The sequence below is a fragment of the Bos mutus genome, chromosome 28, assembly GCF_027580195.1.
Source record: "Bos mutus isolate GX-2022 chromosome 28, NWIPB_WYAK_1.1, whole genome shotgun sequence".
NCBI lineage: Eukaryota > Metazoa > Chordata > Mammalia > Artiodactyla > Bovidae > Bos > Bos mutus.
The window spans coordinates 10259112-10274694 of record NC_091644.1 but is presented as its reverse complement, the minus strand read 5'-3'; positions in this window follow the sequence as shown (position 1 = coordinate 10274694).

The window sequence follows — 15583 nt, the reverse complement described above, 5'->3', positions numbered from 1 at the left end:
CATATAAATAAGCTTCTGATTACTTCCACCCTCTTTCTTATTACATACTAGCATTGTCAACAGTTGAGGCCAGTGACAGTACAGGTTGAACTGTCTCTTCACGTCTAGACAGAAACTTGGCCCATGCATTTGAGTAAGCTCCGGGAGTTGGGGATGGACAGGGATGCCTAGCGTGCTACAGTCCATGGGGTCGCAAAAAGTTGGACATGACTAAGTGACTGAACTGAGCTCAAACTGATGTCTATTGCATCAGTGATGCCATCCAACCATCTAATCCTCTGTTGTCCCCTTCTCCTCCCACCTTCAATCTTTCCCAGCATCAGAGTCTTTTCCAAAGAGTCAGTTCTTCGCATCAGGTGGCCAAAATATTGGAATTTCAGCTTCAGCATCAGTCCTTCCAATGAATATTCAGGACTTATTTCCCTTAGGATTGACTGGTTGAATCTCCTTGCAGTCCAGGGGACTCTCAAGAGTTTTCTCTAACACCCCAGTTCAAAAGCATCAATTCTTTGGCTCTCAGCTTTCTTTATAGTCCAACTCTCACATCCATACATGACTACTGGAAAAACCCTAGCTTTGACTAGATGGACCTTTGTCAGTAAAGTAATGTCTCTGCTTTTTAATATGCTGTCTAGGTTGGTAATAGCTTTTCTTCCAAGGAACAAGCTTATTTAACTTATATGCAGAGTACATCATGCAAAATGCCAGGCTGGATGAAGCACAAGTTGGAATCAAGATTGCTGGGAGAAATATCAATAACCTCAGATACACAGCTCACATCACCCTTCTGGCAGAAAGCGAAGAAGAACTAAAGAGTCTCGATGAAAATGAAAGAGGAGAGTGGAAAAGCTGGCTTAAAACTCAACATTCAGAAAATTAAGATATGGCATCCAGTCCCATCACTTCATGGCAAATAGATGGGGAAACAATGGAAACCACATGTTTACAGTAGACATAGATGTTGAAACATGTGAATACATTAACCACTATAATTATTGCTATTCCAACAGGGGTAAAAGTTTTTAGTTGATTAGCAATACTTCAAGCAGGTAGTATCAAATAATCTCATCCTAATGTGAGCCCTGGTCTTCATCTTCCTTTTTACAAGTAGGAGGATTAACAAGAATTGTCCTGGCTAATTCATCATTAGACACTGTCCTTCATGATACATATTATGTAGTTGCACATTTCCACTACATACTTTCAGTAGGAGCCATGTTTGCCATTTAGGAAGCTTTGTGTACTTATTTCCATTATTCTCAGGCTATCTTCTCAATTCTACAAGAGCAAAAATTCATTTCATAATTATAATTGTAGATATAAGTATAAGTTTCTTTCCATAACACTTCTTGTGTTTATCTGGAACACCATGGTGATATTCTGACAACCCAGATGCATAGGTGATGTGAAATACTATTTAATCAATAGATTAATTCATTTCATTAACAGCAGTTATATTAATAATTTTCATTATTTGAGAAGCACTTGCATCAAAACAAGAAGTCCTAACAGTAGATCTTACTACAAATCTAAAGTGACTAAACAGATGTTCTCCACTATATCACACATTTGAAAAGAGCCCACTTAACGTTAAATTAAGATAGCTAAAAAAGGAAGGAATCCAACCCTCTACTACTGGTTTCAAGCAAACATCATAGCCATTATATATTAATAAATAAGATATTGGTAAAATTTTACATAACTTTGTCAAAATTAAATTATAGGTGAAAATCCTGTAAATCTCCATGGCATATCCCCTCCAACTAGGTTTTCAAGATGTAACATCACCTATTATAGAATTTGTACATCTTCCTGATCATACATTAATAATTGTCTCTTGAATTAGCTCTTTAGTACTCTTATTATCTCACCAATACTAACAACCAAGCTTACACATACAAGTACACAAGATGCACAAGAAGTGGAGACTATCTGAACAATTCTCCCAGCCGTTATTCTAATTGCCCTACCATCATTAAAAATTCTGTACATTATAGACAAAATCAATAATCCTTCTCTTATTGTGAAGACGATGGGACACCAAATATTGAAGTTATGAGTATATCGATTATGAAGAGTTAAATTTTGATTCTTATATAATCCCAACATCACACCTAAAATAAGGAGTATTAAAATTATTAGAAGATAACTGAGTTGTATTACCCATAGAAATAACAATCTAAATATTAATTTCCTTAGAAGATGTATTAGACTTACGAGATGTGCCTTCTTTAGGTATGAAGACAAATGTGATTCCAGGATGCCTAAATCAGACAACTCTTATATCAACAAGACCAGGTTTATACTATGGGCAATGTTCTCTGGTGGCTGAGATGGTAAAGAATCTGCCTGCAATACAGGAGACCCAGGTTCAATCCCTGGGTTAGGAGGAACCCTTGGAGAAGGAAATGGCTACCCATTCCAGTATTCTTTTTTTTTTTTTCTTTTTAAGATTTTACACAATTTCCCTTGTTCTATGAGTTTTTTGCTCTATATGTATTGAGGATATAATTTATATGTGCCTAAAAAAACACATAGCAAATAAATGGGGAAACAGTGGCTGACTTTATTTTTGAGGGCTCCAAAATCACTGCAGATGGTGATTGCAGCCATGAAACTAAAAGACACTCCTTGGAAGGGAAGTTATGACCGACCTAGATAGCACATTAAAAAGCAAAGATATTACTTTGCCAAAAAAGGTCCATCTAGTCAAGGCTATGGTTTTTCCAGTGGTCATGTATAGATGTGAGGGTTGGACTGTGAAGAAAGCTGAGCGCTGAAGAATTGATGCTTTTGAACTGTGGTGTTGGAGAAGACTCTTGAGATTCCCTTGGACTGCAAGGAGATCCAACCAGTCCATTCTAAAGGAGATCAGTCCTGGGTGTTCATTGGAAGGACTGATGTTGAAGCTGAAACTCCAATACTTTGGCCAACTCATGCGAAGAGCTGACTCATTTGAAAAGACCCTGATGCTGGGAGGGATTGGGGGCAGGAGGAGAAGGGGACAAGAAGAGGATGAGATGGCTGGATGGCATCTCTGACTCAATGGATATGAGTTTTAGTAAACTCTGGGAGTTAGTGATGGACAGGGAGGCCTGGTGTGCTGCAATTCATGGGGTCTCAAAGAATTGGACATGACTGAGTGACTGAACTGACTGAACTGAAAAAGCACTGAACCACAAAATGGCAGGTTATACGTTTGTGTTGTCTAGCCTACATAGAAAATTTATGAAAACAGACTACAGACCAGACAACAAAACAGGACATATTTCTAAAAAGGACAATAGTATTATTTTTTTCTTTTTCAAAATATTCCAAGATAATTCTGATATGCATCTGGATTTTAAAAAGTGGTTACAGGTTTTTCTATTAAATGATAGTTTTGGTGGTATAGAATTTTATTATTGTCTGTTGACCAATTATGATAAAATTATATTAACTGAATAATAGTTACATAATCACAATAATGAAAGATGTTTATCCATTTTCATTATAAATAGCCAGACAAAAAATAAAAGATAATTACAATTGCAAGCCATAATGGAAACATCATTAATCTAATAATATAAAATAATTACATACAGTTTTGGGGGTTAAGTGGAAGTCCATTACATGTACATGTTTTCAGCCACTCAGCAAGTCTATGTTTTTTGGTTGGTGCATTTAATCTACTTACATTTAAGTTAATTATCAGTATATATGATCCTATTTCCACTTTCTTAATTATTTTGGGTTTACTTTGTGTGTTTTCAGGTGTCTGAAAACTCTTTGTGACCTAACTCTTTGTGACCCCATGGATTTTAACCTGCCAGGCTCCTGTATCCATGGAATTTTCCAGGCAAGAATACTGGAGTGGGTTGCCATTTCTTTCTCTAGCCCATTCAAGCCTTCTTTCATGGAGAATTCCACGGACAGAAGAGCTTGGCGGGCTACGGTCCATGGGGTCACAAAGAGCCAGACACGACTGAGTGACTAACACAATGTTCAGAGATTTGTGAATCAAATCATAGTTTTATACCTATTGTACTTGAACTAGTGCTGCAAAATATTTTGAAAAATGATCTGCATTGATATTATAAAATAAGAAGATAAATTAGAATTAATGTTTTAAGTTAAAGATTGGGAGTCAAAATTCCCCTTAATGATATGCCACAACTAGATATATCAACATTACCTATTACTATTTTATCAATATTTCTTATCAAAACCATTGGCTTATTTATTCAACTAGTAGCTTTGGGCATAGGACTAACAGCTAATGCTGTAGCAGGGCACTTATTAACTCTTCTAATCACAGGAGCAATCCTGGTGTTAATAAACATCAGCACCACCATGGCCCTCACTACATTTATTATCCATATCTTACTATCCTTGAATTTGCTGTTGTAAATTCAACAGCTTATGTATTTATACTTATGTATTTACCCTATTAGTAAGTCTTTATCTGCAGGATAACATATAATGACCCACCAAACCCATGCATACCATACAGTAAATCCCAGCCCCTGACCCCTCACAGGAGCTATTTCAGCTCTTCTAATAAAACCAATTCCAGTTGAGCTATTTCAAAACCTGAAAGATGATGCTGTGAAAGTGCTGTACTCAATATGCCAGCAAATTTGGAAAACTCAGCAGTGGCCACAGGACTGGAAAAGGTCAGGTTTCATTCCAATCCCAAAGAAGAGCAAGCCAAAGAATGCTCAAACTACCACACAATTGTACTCCTCTCACATGCTAGTAAAGTAATGTTCAAAATTCTCCCAGCCAGGCTTCAGCAATACTTGAACTTCCACATGTTCAAGCTGGTTTTAGAAAAGGCAGAGGAACTAGAGATCAAATTGCCAACATCTGCTGGATCATCGAAAAAGCAAGAGAGTTCCAGAAAAAAATCTATTTCTACTTTATTGACTATGCCAAAGCCTTTGACTGTGTGGATCACAACAAACTGTGGAAAATTCTTCAAGACATGGGAATACCAGATCACCTGACCTGCCTCTTGAGAAACCTGTATGCAGGTCAGGAAGCAACAGTTAGAACTGGACATGGAACAACAGACTGGTTTCAAATAGGAAAAGGAGTACGTCAAGGCCGTATATTGCCACCCTGCTTATTTAACTTATATGCAGAGTACATCATGAGAAACGCTGGGCTGGAAGAAGCACAAGCTGGAATCAAGATTGCCGGGAGAAATATCAATAACCTCAGATATGCAGAGGACACCACCCTTATGGCAGAAAGTGAAGAGGAACTACAAAGCCTCTTGATGAAAGTGAAAGAGGAGAGTGAAAAAGTTGGCTTAAAGCTGAACATTCAGAAAACGAAGATCAGGGCATCTGGTCCCATCACTTCATGTGAAATAGATGGGGAAACAGTGGAAACAGTGGCTGACTTTATTTGGGGGGCTCCAAAATCACTGCAGATGGTGATTGCAGCCATGAAATTAAAAGACGCTTACTCCTTGGAAGGAAAGTTATGACCAACCTAGAGAGCATATTCAAAAGCAGAGACATTACTTTGCCAACAAAGGCCTGTCTAGTCAAGGCTATGGTTTTTCCAGTGGTCATGTATGGATGAGAGAGTTGGACTGTGAAGAAAGCTGAGTGCCGAAGAATTGATGCTTTTGAACTGTGGTGTTGGAGAATACTTGGGAGAGTCACTTGGACTGCAAGGAGATCCAACCAGTCCATCCTAAAGGAGATCAGTCTTGCGTGTTCATTGGAAGAACTGATGCTGAAGCTGAAACTCCAATACTTTGGCAACCTCATGCAAAGAGTTGACTCATTGGAAAAGACTGTGATGCTGGGAGGGATTGGGGGCAGGAGGAGAAGGGGACGACAGAGGATGAGATGGCTGGATGGCATCATTGACTCGATGGACATGAGTTTGAGTGAACTTCGGGAGTTGGTGATGGACAGGGAGGCCTGGCATGCTGCAATTCATGGGGTTGCAAAGAGTCGGACATGACTGAGCAACTGAACTGAATGGAACTGATAGTCACTATAATTTGTTAACAAATACACAACATAAAGAGTGACAAATTTTGACATCAAATATATAAATAAAAAGTAAAAGGATGGCGACTTCATAGGCAATTAATGATAAAAGGCTATCAGCATTAAATGTACTGTTTTATCTAGGAGCTGTTTTATATTTATATAACCCCTTGGGATTACAAAGAGTCACACACAACTGAGTGACTAAAACTTTTACTTTTCCTGGTAACGAAAAGCAAAAATTTAGGATATATTCATGAAACACAAAAAATGGAGAGGCAGAGCATACAACAGTGGGAAACCACCACTATATAAAGGTAGGCAGAAACAGAGGGGAAAATAAGACATATGCAAAACCAGAAGATAGACAATAAGATGGCAGTAGCTAGTACTTACATATAAAAATCACTCTAAATATCAGTCAACTCAGTCACTCACTCATGTCTGACTCTTTGTGACCCCATGGACTGCAGCACATCAGGCTTCCCTATCCATCACCAACTCCTGGAGCTTGCTCAAACTCATGTCCATCGAGTTGGTGATATAAACATAAATGGACTCTAAATATAAATGGACTCAATTCATCAACCAAAAGACACAGATTGACTGGCTGGATAAAAATGGGAGAAACAGAACACAATATAACAAGGGAGGGAATTCCCTGGATGTTCAGTGGTTTGGACTCTGTACGTCCATTGCAGGGAGGATGGGTTTGATCCCTGATCAGGGAACAAAGATCCCACAAGTTGCATACTGTGGCAAGAACAAAAACAACAACAAACCACTATAGTAGGGGACATATGTACTCTACTGTTAGCAATGGATAGATAATCCAGACAGAAAATTAAAAAGAAAATGTTGGAGTTGAAACATACTTTAGACTAAGTGCATGTAACATACATATATATATATATAAAACATTCCATCCAACAATAGCAAAATTCATAGTCTTTTCAATAGTACATGGAACATTCTTTGAGGTAGATCATATGAGAGAACACAAATCTTAGCAAATTTAAGAAGATCTAAAACATACCAGATATCTTTTCTGATCACAATGCTTTGAAACTAGAAATCAACAACAAGAGGAGAGCTGGAAAATCTACAGATATGTGGAAACTAAACACCACCTTTCTAAACAATCACTGGGCCAAAGAAAAATCAAAAAAGTGAAAAATGATCACCAAATGAAAATGGAAATGCACATATTGAATCCTAGGGGATGTTGTGAAATTAGTTCTGAAAGGAAAGTTTGAGAGATAACTGCAAATAATAAATTAGAAAACTCAAACAGAATTATGGACAGAGATTTATAACACTGTACAGGAGCTGGTAATCAAAACTATCCCCAAGAAAAAGAAATGCAAAAGGCAAAGTGGTTGTCTGAGGAAGCCTTACAAATATCTGAGTAAAGAAGAGAAGCAAAAGGCAAAGGAGAAAAGGAATGATATACCCATCTGAATGCAGAGTTCCAAAGAATAGCAAGGAGAGATAAGAAAACCTTCTTAAATAAACAATGCAAAGACATAGAGGAAAACTATAGAATGGGAAAATTTAGAGATCTCTTCAAGAAAATTAGAGATACCAAGGGAACATTTCACACAAAGATGGGCATGATAAACGACAGAAATGGTATGGACCTAACAGAAGCAGAAGATATTAAGAAGAGGTGGCAAGAATACACAGAAGAACTGTATAAAAAAGATCTTAATGACCCGGATAACCACAATGATGTGATCACTCATCTAGAGCCAGAGATTCAGAGTGTGAAGACAAATGGGCCTTAGGAAGCATCACAATGAACAAGACTAATGGAGGTGATGGAATTCCAGCTGACCTATTTCAAATCCTAAAAGATGATGCTGTGAAAGTGATGCACTCACTAAGCCAGCAAATTTGGAAAACTCAGTAGTGGCCACAGGACTAGAAAAGGTCAGTTTTCATTTTTTCATTCCAATCTCAAAGAAGGGCAACACCAAAGATTGTTCAGACTACTGCATAATCACACTAATTTCACATGCTAGCAAGGTATAGCTCAAAATCCTTCAAGCTAGGCTTCAACGAGACATGAACCAAAAACTTTCAGATATTCAAGCTAGATTTAGAAAAGGCAGAGGAACCAGAGATCAAATTGCCAACATCTGCTGGATCATTGAAGAAGCAAGAGAGTTCCAGGAAAACATCTACTTCTGCTTTATTGACTATGCCAAAGCCTTTGACTGTGTGGATCACAACAAACTGTGGAAAACTCTTAAAGAGATAGGTATACCAGAACACCTTACCTACCTGCTGAGAAACTTGTATGGAGGTCAAGGAGCAACAGAATTGGATATGGAACAATAGACTGGTTCCAAAGTGGGAAAGGAGTATGTCAAGACTGTGTATTGTCACCCTGCTTATTTAACTTACACACAGAGAACATCATGTGAAATGCCAAGCTGGATGAAGCTCAGCCTAGAATCAAGATTGCTGGGAGAAGTGTCAATAACCTCAGAAATGCAGATAACACCACCCTTATTGGCGAAAGCAAAGAGAAACTAAATATTCTCTTGATGAAAGTGAAAGAGGAGAGTGAAAAAGCTGGCTTAAAACTCAACATTCAAAAAATGAAGATCATGGCATACAGTCCCATTGCTTCATGGCAAGTAAGTGGGGAAACAATGGAAACAGTGAGAGATTGTATTTTCTTTGGCTCCAAAATCACTGTGGAAATTAAAAGACTCTTGCTCCTTGGAAGAAAAGCAATGACAAACCTAGACAGTATATTAAAAATCAGAGACTTAACTTTGCAAGCAAAGGTTCGTATAGTCAAAGCTGTGATTTTTCTAGTAGTCATATTCAGTTGTGAGAGTTGGACCATAAAGAAGGCTGATTGCCGAAGAATTCATGCTTTTGAACTGTGGTACTGGAGAAGACTCTTGAGAGTCCCTTGGACTGCAAGGACATCCAATCAGTCAATCCTAAAGGAAATCAACTCTGAATATTCATTGGAAGGACTGATGGTGAAGCCCCAATACTTTGGCCACCTGATGCTAAGAGCCAACTCATTGGAAATGACCTTGATGCTGGGAAGGATTGAAGGCAGGAAGAGAAGGGGGTGAGATGGTTGGATGGCATCATCAACTCAATGGACATGAGTTTGAGCAAGCTCCAGGACATATTGAAGGATAGGAAAGCCTGGTGTGCAGCAGTCCATAGGTTGCAAAGAGTCAGACATGACTAACAACAAATAAACAACCTAAATTTACACTTCATGAAACTAGAAAAAGGAGAACACATTAAACTCAATGTTAACAGATGGAAGGAAATAGGATCTGAGCAGAAGCAAATGAAATAGCAACCAGAAAAACATTAGAAAGGGTTAATTAGACAAAGAACTCGTTTTTCTAAAACACTTTAAATAATTTACAAGACTTTAGCTAAAGGAGCAAATGACTAAAATTATAAATGAAAGAGAAGGTATTACAATTGATACTATAGAAATACTTAGGATCACAAGAGCATATGAACAATTATATGCCAATGAATTAGATAACCTAGAAGAAATGAGTAAGTCCCTAGAAACACATGACCTACCAAGACTGAATCAGGAATAGAAAATTTAAATAGACCCAAAATAAGCAAAAAACTTGATACAGTAACTTTGGCTCAGCTGGTAAAGAATTCGCCTTTAATGCCAGAGACCTGAGTTTGATCTTTGGGTTGGGAAGGTTCCCTGGAGAAGGGAAAGGCTACCCATGCAAGTATTCTAGCTGGGAGAATTCCATGGACTGTAGTCCATGGGGGTCACAAAGAGTCAGACAACATTAAGTGACTTTTACTTTCAATACAGAAAATTCCTGGCCAGATTGCTTTACTGGCAAATTCTCCCAATGATTTAAAGAATTAATCCCAATTCATCTAAAACCCTGGCAGACAATTGAAGTGAAGGGAGTACTTCCAAATGTATTCTGCAAGGCCAGAATTACCTTTATACCAAAGCCAAATAAGGACAGTATAAGGAAAGAAAACTGTATAGACCAATATCCCTGATGAATATAGATGCAAAGAATATTAGTTAACCAAATTCAAAAACACATTAAAAGCATTTTATAAAATGACCAATTGGGATTTATCCCTGGGATGCAGGGACGGTTCAACATATACAACTTAATAGATATGACACATCACATTAATAGAATGAAAGATAAAAATTATGTGATCACCGCAATAGATGCAGGAAAACTATCTGCCACAATACATCATTTTATGATAAAAATCCTCAACCTATTGTGTATAGAAGAAATGCAGCTCAACACAATAAAGGCCATATATGACAAACTCACAGCTAGCACTCTACACAATGGTGAAAAATTGAAAGATTTTTCTCCAAGATCATTGTCAAGACAAGGAAAGTTAAAGTGAAAGTCTCTCAGTAGTGTCCAACTCTTTGTCAGCCCATGGGCTAATCAGTCCATGGAATTCTCCAGGCCAGAATACTGGATTGGGTAGCCTTTCCCTTCTCCAGGGGATCTTCCCAACCCAGAAATCGAACCCAGGTCTCCTGCACTGCAGGCAGATTCTTTGTTAGCTGAGCCAGAAAGATACCCTCTCTTATCACTCTTATTCAACATAGCACTGGAAGTCCCAGCCAGAATATTTAGGCAACACAAAGAAATGAAATGCATCTAAATAAAAAAGAAGTAAATTGTCATCCCTTGCATATAACTTTACATATAGAAAATCCCGAAAACAAACCAAAACTGTTGGAAACAAAGTCAGTAAAACTGAAAAAAAAAATCAGCATACAGAAATCAGTATTAGTATATAGTGAAAATTGAACTATCTGGAAAAGAAACAAAACTAGCCCATTTCAATAGCTTAAAACAATAAAATGCCTAGAAAAATTTTAATCACTTAAGTGAAACATGTGTTCAATGAAAAGTACACAGTTTTGTTGAAAGAAGTCAGAGGCAAAAAACAAATGGAAAGACATTCGATGTTTATTGATTGAAAGAATTAATATTGTGAAAATGTTCATATATTTAAATATAGAAAATAGATTTATAGATATAGGTCAACACTTAGAGTTTCAATTCCATCCCTTTCAAATTCTAATGGAATTCTTTACAGAAATAGAAACAAAGTCCCAAATCTGTATGGATCACAAAAGACCCTGAATAGCCAAAGTAATTCTGAGGAAGAACAAAGTTGGAGATTCACACCACCTGATTTAAAAATACACCACAAATCAAGAGTAATAATATGGTTCTAGAATAAAAATAAACACACAGACCAGTAGAACAAAGAATCCAGAATGAAACCATATAAATATGGTAAAAATATTTGAGACTGGAACCAAGAACACCTAATGGGGAAAGGACAGTCTCTTCAGTCAGTGGTATTGAGAAAACTGGATCAAGCTGCAGAACAATCAAACTGGACCACTATCATAAAAGTCACAAATATTAACTCAAAATCAATCATAGATATAGGACGTGATACCATACTACTCCAGGAAGAAAACAGGGTAGAAGTTCTTCAACATCAGTCTTGGTAATGAGCTTTTAGATATGACACCAAAGGCACACACAACGAAAATCAAAACACCAACGTGACTACATCAAATTTAGAAGCCTCTGCACAGCGAAAGGAACAATTAAATGAAACGGCAAGCAACAGGAGAAAATTTTTGCAAACCAAGTACAGTGGTTAATATCCAAAACATGTGAAGAACTCATACAACTCAACAGCAATGTAGTTTTAAAATGGGCAAAGGGATGAAACAAACATTTTCCCAAAGAAAACACGTAAATGGTTAACAGGTACATGAAAAGATGCTCAAAGGAACTAATCAGAGAAATACGATCAAAACCATGATAAATTATCACCTCACACCTTTAAGAATGGCTATCACCAAGAGGACAAGGGATGGCAAGTTTTGACAAGAAGGAAAAGAAAAGTGAACTTGTTGTGTACACTTTTTGTGGGAATGCAAGTCGGTTCAGCTACAATGGAAAACAATACAGAGATTCCTCAAAAAATTAAACAGATCTACCCAATGATCCAGCAGTTCCAAATCAGGTTGGCTTATCAGTTACCATGGAAACCAGAAGCTAAGGTAGGAGCAAGTGTGTAGCCAGTTTCTAGTTAAGCCCTATAATTAAGAGGATTGGATAGTCATGTGAAGCAGGGACTGGTCGAGCAGGGGATATAGAGAGAACAAGGGAACAGCTATCTTGAATGGGCTGCTAATCCCCTACATAACCTGCCTGACCCCCACAATATCTGATCCCCCTTCCTTGATATCGCTGGGATCAGGTATATCAAGGTGCACTGCAAACAGATCCCATACATACAATACACACCACAGCAGCTAGAGAGTGCTGAGAGTCCAAAAGATGGGCTAACTTTGGAACCAGGCACTAATTGGGTCAATTTTTGATGGAATTCCAGAGGAAGACAACAAAGGCATCTCGCTGTGGACCCAACAATCAGACTCATTTAGTAGTGAGGTTACTATTGTTGCCCTGTCTGCAAACAGATTCCCTCTGCTCGGACTAGAGATGAAATATAAGATGTTTAACAGGCTCAATGCAGGGAAAATCATGACCATTAAGAAAATCCAAGCAGCAGCACCATTCTGACATTATGTCACCCCTGTCTACGGTTTTTGTCTGGGCTGCAGTATCATTACGCAACCTCAGTCCCCATAGCCAGTATCAAATACTGGAGAGGGTGTGACAGACCACAGTGTTAATATAATGGTGCCTTTCTCCATAAGGAGGCCTGGTGTAATTATCTTAGATGGGGCCAGATGAAATCTGTAAATCCCCTTCTGGTACTAATACTAACCCCCACGGGGCTGCAAACCTAAAACATGGGGGACTTCCCTACCAGTCCCAGGGCCATTAACAATATCTTCCCTGCAGGGTAGATCCTGTGGCAAGGACAAAAGTGAGTTATTCTCTTGACCATTAGCTGGCAATGACCTTGGATGGTTAATCATTGAACTCAGATGGTGCTGACTTGTTCCTTTGGTTAACCTGATGTAGGTCCTGGAGTGATTGCTCCTGGAATATTTAGTTACAAGTTTGTGGGACTGAAGTTAGCCTACTGGTTCACAGGTTGAGACAGTGGGTTTCCTGTATAAGTTGTTTTTAAGTAGTCCACTCATCCTTCAATTAGCCTGGCAGTGGTAGGGCTGTAGGGCAGGTGGAATCTCCAGCGTATGGCATTTTTATCAGTCCATTTCTGAACTTCATGGCTGGCTAAAGTGGGGTGTTTTTGTGTGTGTGTGTAGCCCAAGGCTACTCTTATTATTTCAGCATTTCCACAGGTTCCAAACGAATGGTTCAGGGTGACTGGCCCCATCCAATTCCCAATCCTGCCCCTAAGTTTATGTCCCTAAAGCCTGTGTCTGTAATTTTTTAGAGGTGGTGGGTCAGGGGTATGTTTGTACTTTGTAAAAAGCAATAAAGTCAGAAAGACTCTTGTGTGTTGCCTGTATCACAAGCCCTCCCCATGCAGTCAGGTGAACCAAAAGCACAAGGCTGCTACTTTTAAACTGGAAAGAGACTGAGGTTAGCAGGATGTCATCAGTATAATGGAAGAGAGAAATATCTCTTACAGTAGTCAGATTCCACAGGAACCCACATGCTAGTGGACAGACACCCCAGGACTAACCCCATAATTTTCCTTCCCCATCTGTATTCATCAACATTTTGGCCCTCACGGGCTTTCAGCAGCCTTCTGGCTGACTCACCAATTGTTGGGCTGCAACACACAGGCCTGCACACTTGTAGATGCCCAGCCTGAGACCAAAGAAAGAGCTGAGAGACAGCGGGAGAGACGGCCACCACTTATTGGACAAACACCCAAAGAGGAAGGGCCCTGGAGCAACAACATGCCATGTTCAGCAGGCAGCAGGAGGCAAACTGTGGCAATCTCCACTCTTTGAGGGAGGAACCTACCATTTATAGGGGTATTGACATCAGGTTGGCTCATCAGTACCAGGAAAACCAGCAGCTGGGCAGCAAGCATGCAGGCAGTTACTATTAAACCCTGTAATTAAGAGGTTTGGATGGTCATGTGAGTGAACCAGGGACTGGTCTAGCAGGGGGATGAACAGAGAACAAGAGGAAGCCATCTTGAGTGGCCTGACCCTGCATGGGCCCACTGATCTGGGAGCTTCAACAGTAATGTGCACAAGCATCTGGAAAAATACCAGAGGCTACTCAGCTTAGCTGAGGCAAGTGCAGCGAATGAAGTCCATCAAGGACTGTGGATGTTGCTGGGACTGCAGTATGGCACCAGTGATTAGCCCCTAGAGAAACTGTGCAGTCATTCAGGATTCTGTCTGGGAAGAGAGGGTGGCCCAGTGATCCTCTGTGTGAAAGCCATTGTGATCACCATTTAAAATCTGATCTTCTCACCTGTGTTGGTGGAATTGAGAAACGCAAAAGGTATCACTGAACCAGGAGTGTCTGGGTTTGATCATAAATAGAACTGGCCTCTCTCGGAATGTGAAGTCACACAAAGGAAAGACCATATTCTGTGCTATACTGGGGTCCAAGGGCATGAATGATGTATTTGACAGTCTAGGAGGCAGGAGTTAATAGAGCCAACTTGCAGAAGAGATGAAGTATGCTGCTGCTGCTAAGTCGCTTCAGTCGTGTCCGACTTTGTGCAACCTCATAGACGGCAGACCACCAGGCCCACCACTGGGGTTCTCCAGGCAAGAACACTGGAGTGGGTTGCCATTTCCTTCTCCAATGCATGAAAATGAAAAGTGAAAGTGAAGTTGCTCGGTCGTGTCCGACTCCTAGCAACCCCAGGGACTGTAGCCTACCAGGCTCCTCCATCCATGGGATTTTCCAGGCAAGAGTATTGGAGTGGGTTGCCATTGCCTTCTCCTGAGATGAAGTATAGGACTCCTGAAATGAAAGTCACCATATATAAGGAGAGTTTGTCTAGTCACCAGGATAAGACTTGACAATTAGGCTTTGTGGGGAGAGGAGAGCAAGGGTTCAGTTCAATTTCCATGCTGATCAAATCTCTCAGTGGTGTGTGAACATCCTAGAATAAAGTGGGATGGGTGTTATTTATACAATAGGATGTTGCCTCAAGGCAGCAACACTGTTTAGGGAGAGATTAGGGGTCAATTTAAGGGAGGATGGCCACTGAACAATAACAATTTGGCCACCTGCCCCACTTCTGCCCACAGAAAAGACCCTGATGCTGGAAAATATTGAAGGTAGGAGGAAAATGGGACCAGAGGATGAGCCCTCCCAGCTCTTTCCTGCTCAGTCTGAGCAGTAATGTCTGAGCAGTAATGTTGAGATGAAGGTGGAAGAGAAGTGGCCACAGCAGGTGCTGTTTCTTGGACTCTGCAGAGGCAGGCTGCTTTTGCAAGAGTTGTAGATCATTGTACAACTTACTGTTCTTCTCTGGACCTTGGATCCCTGGACATCATGAAATACAGACACCGATGCTGCCATTTTACTTACAAGGCTGAAGTGGGAACCCATGAGATCCTGGGCTGAGGGTGCTCTTTGAACTCTAATGTGTGTTTAGTCCTGTCAACATTAGTGGCAGGTGTCCAGAACCCA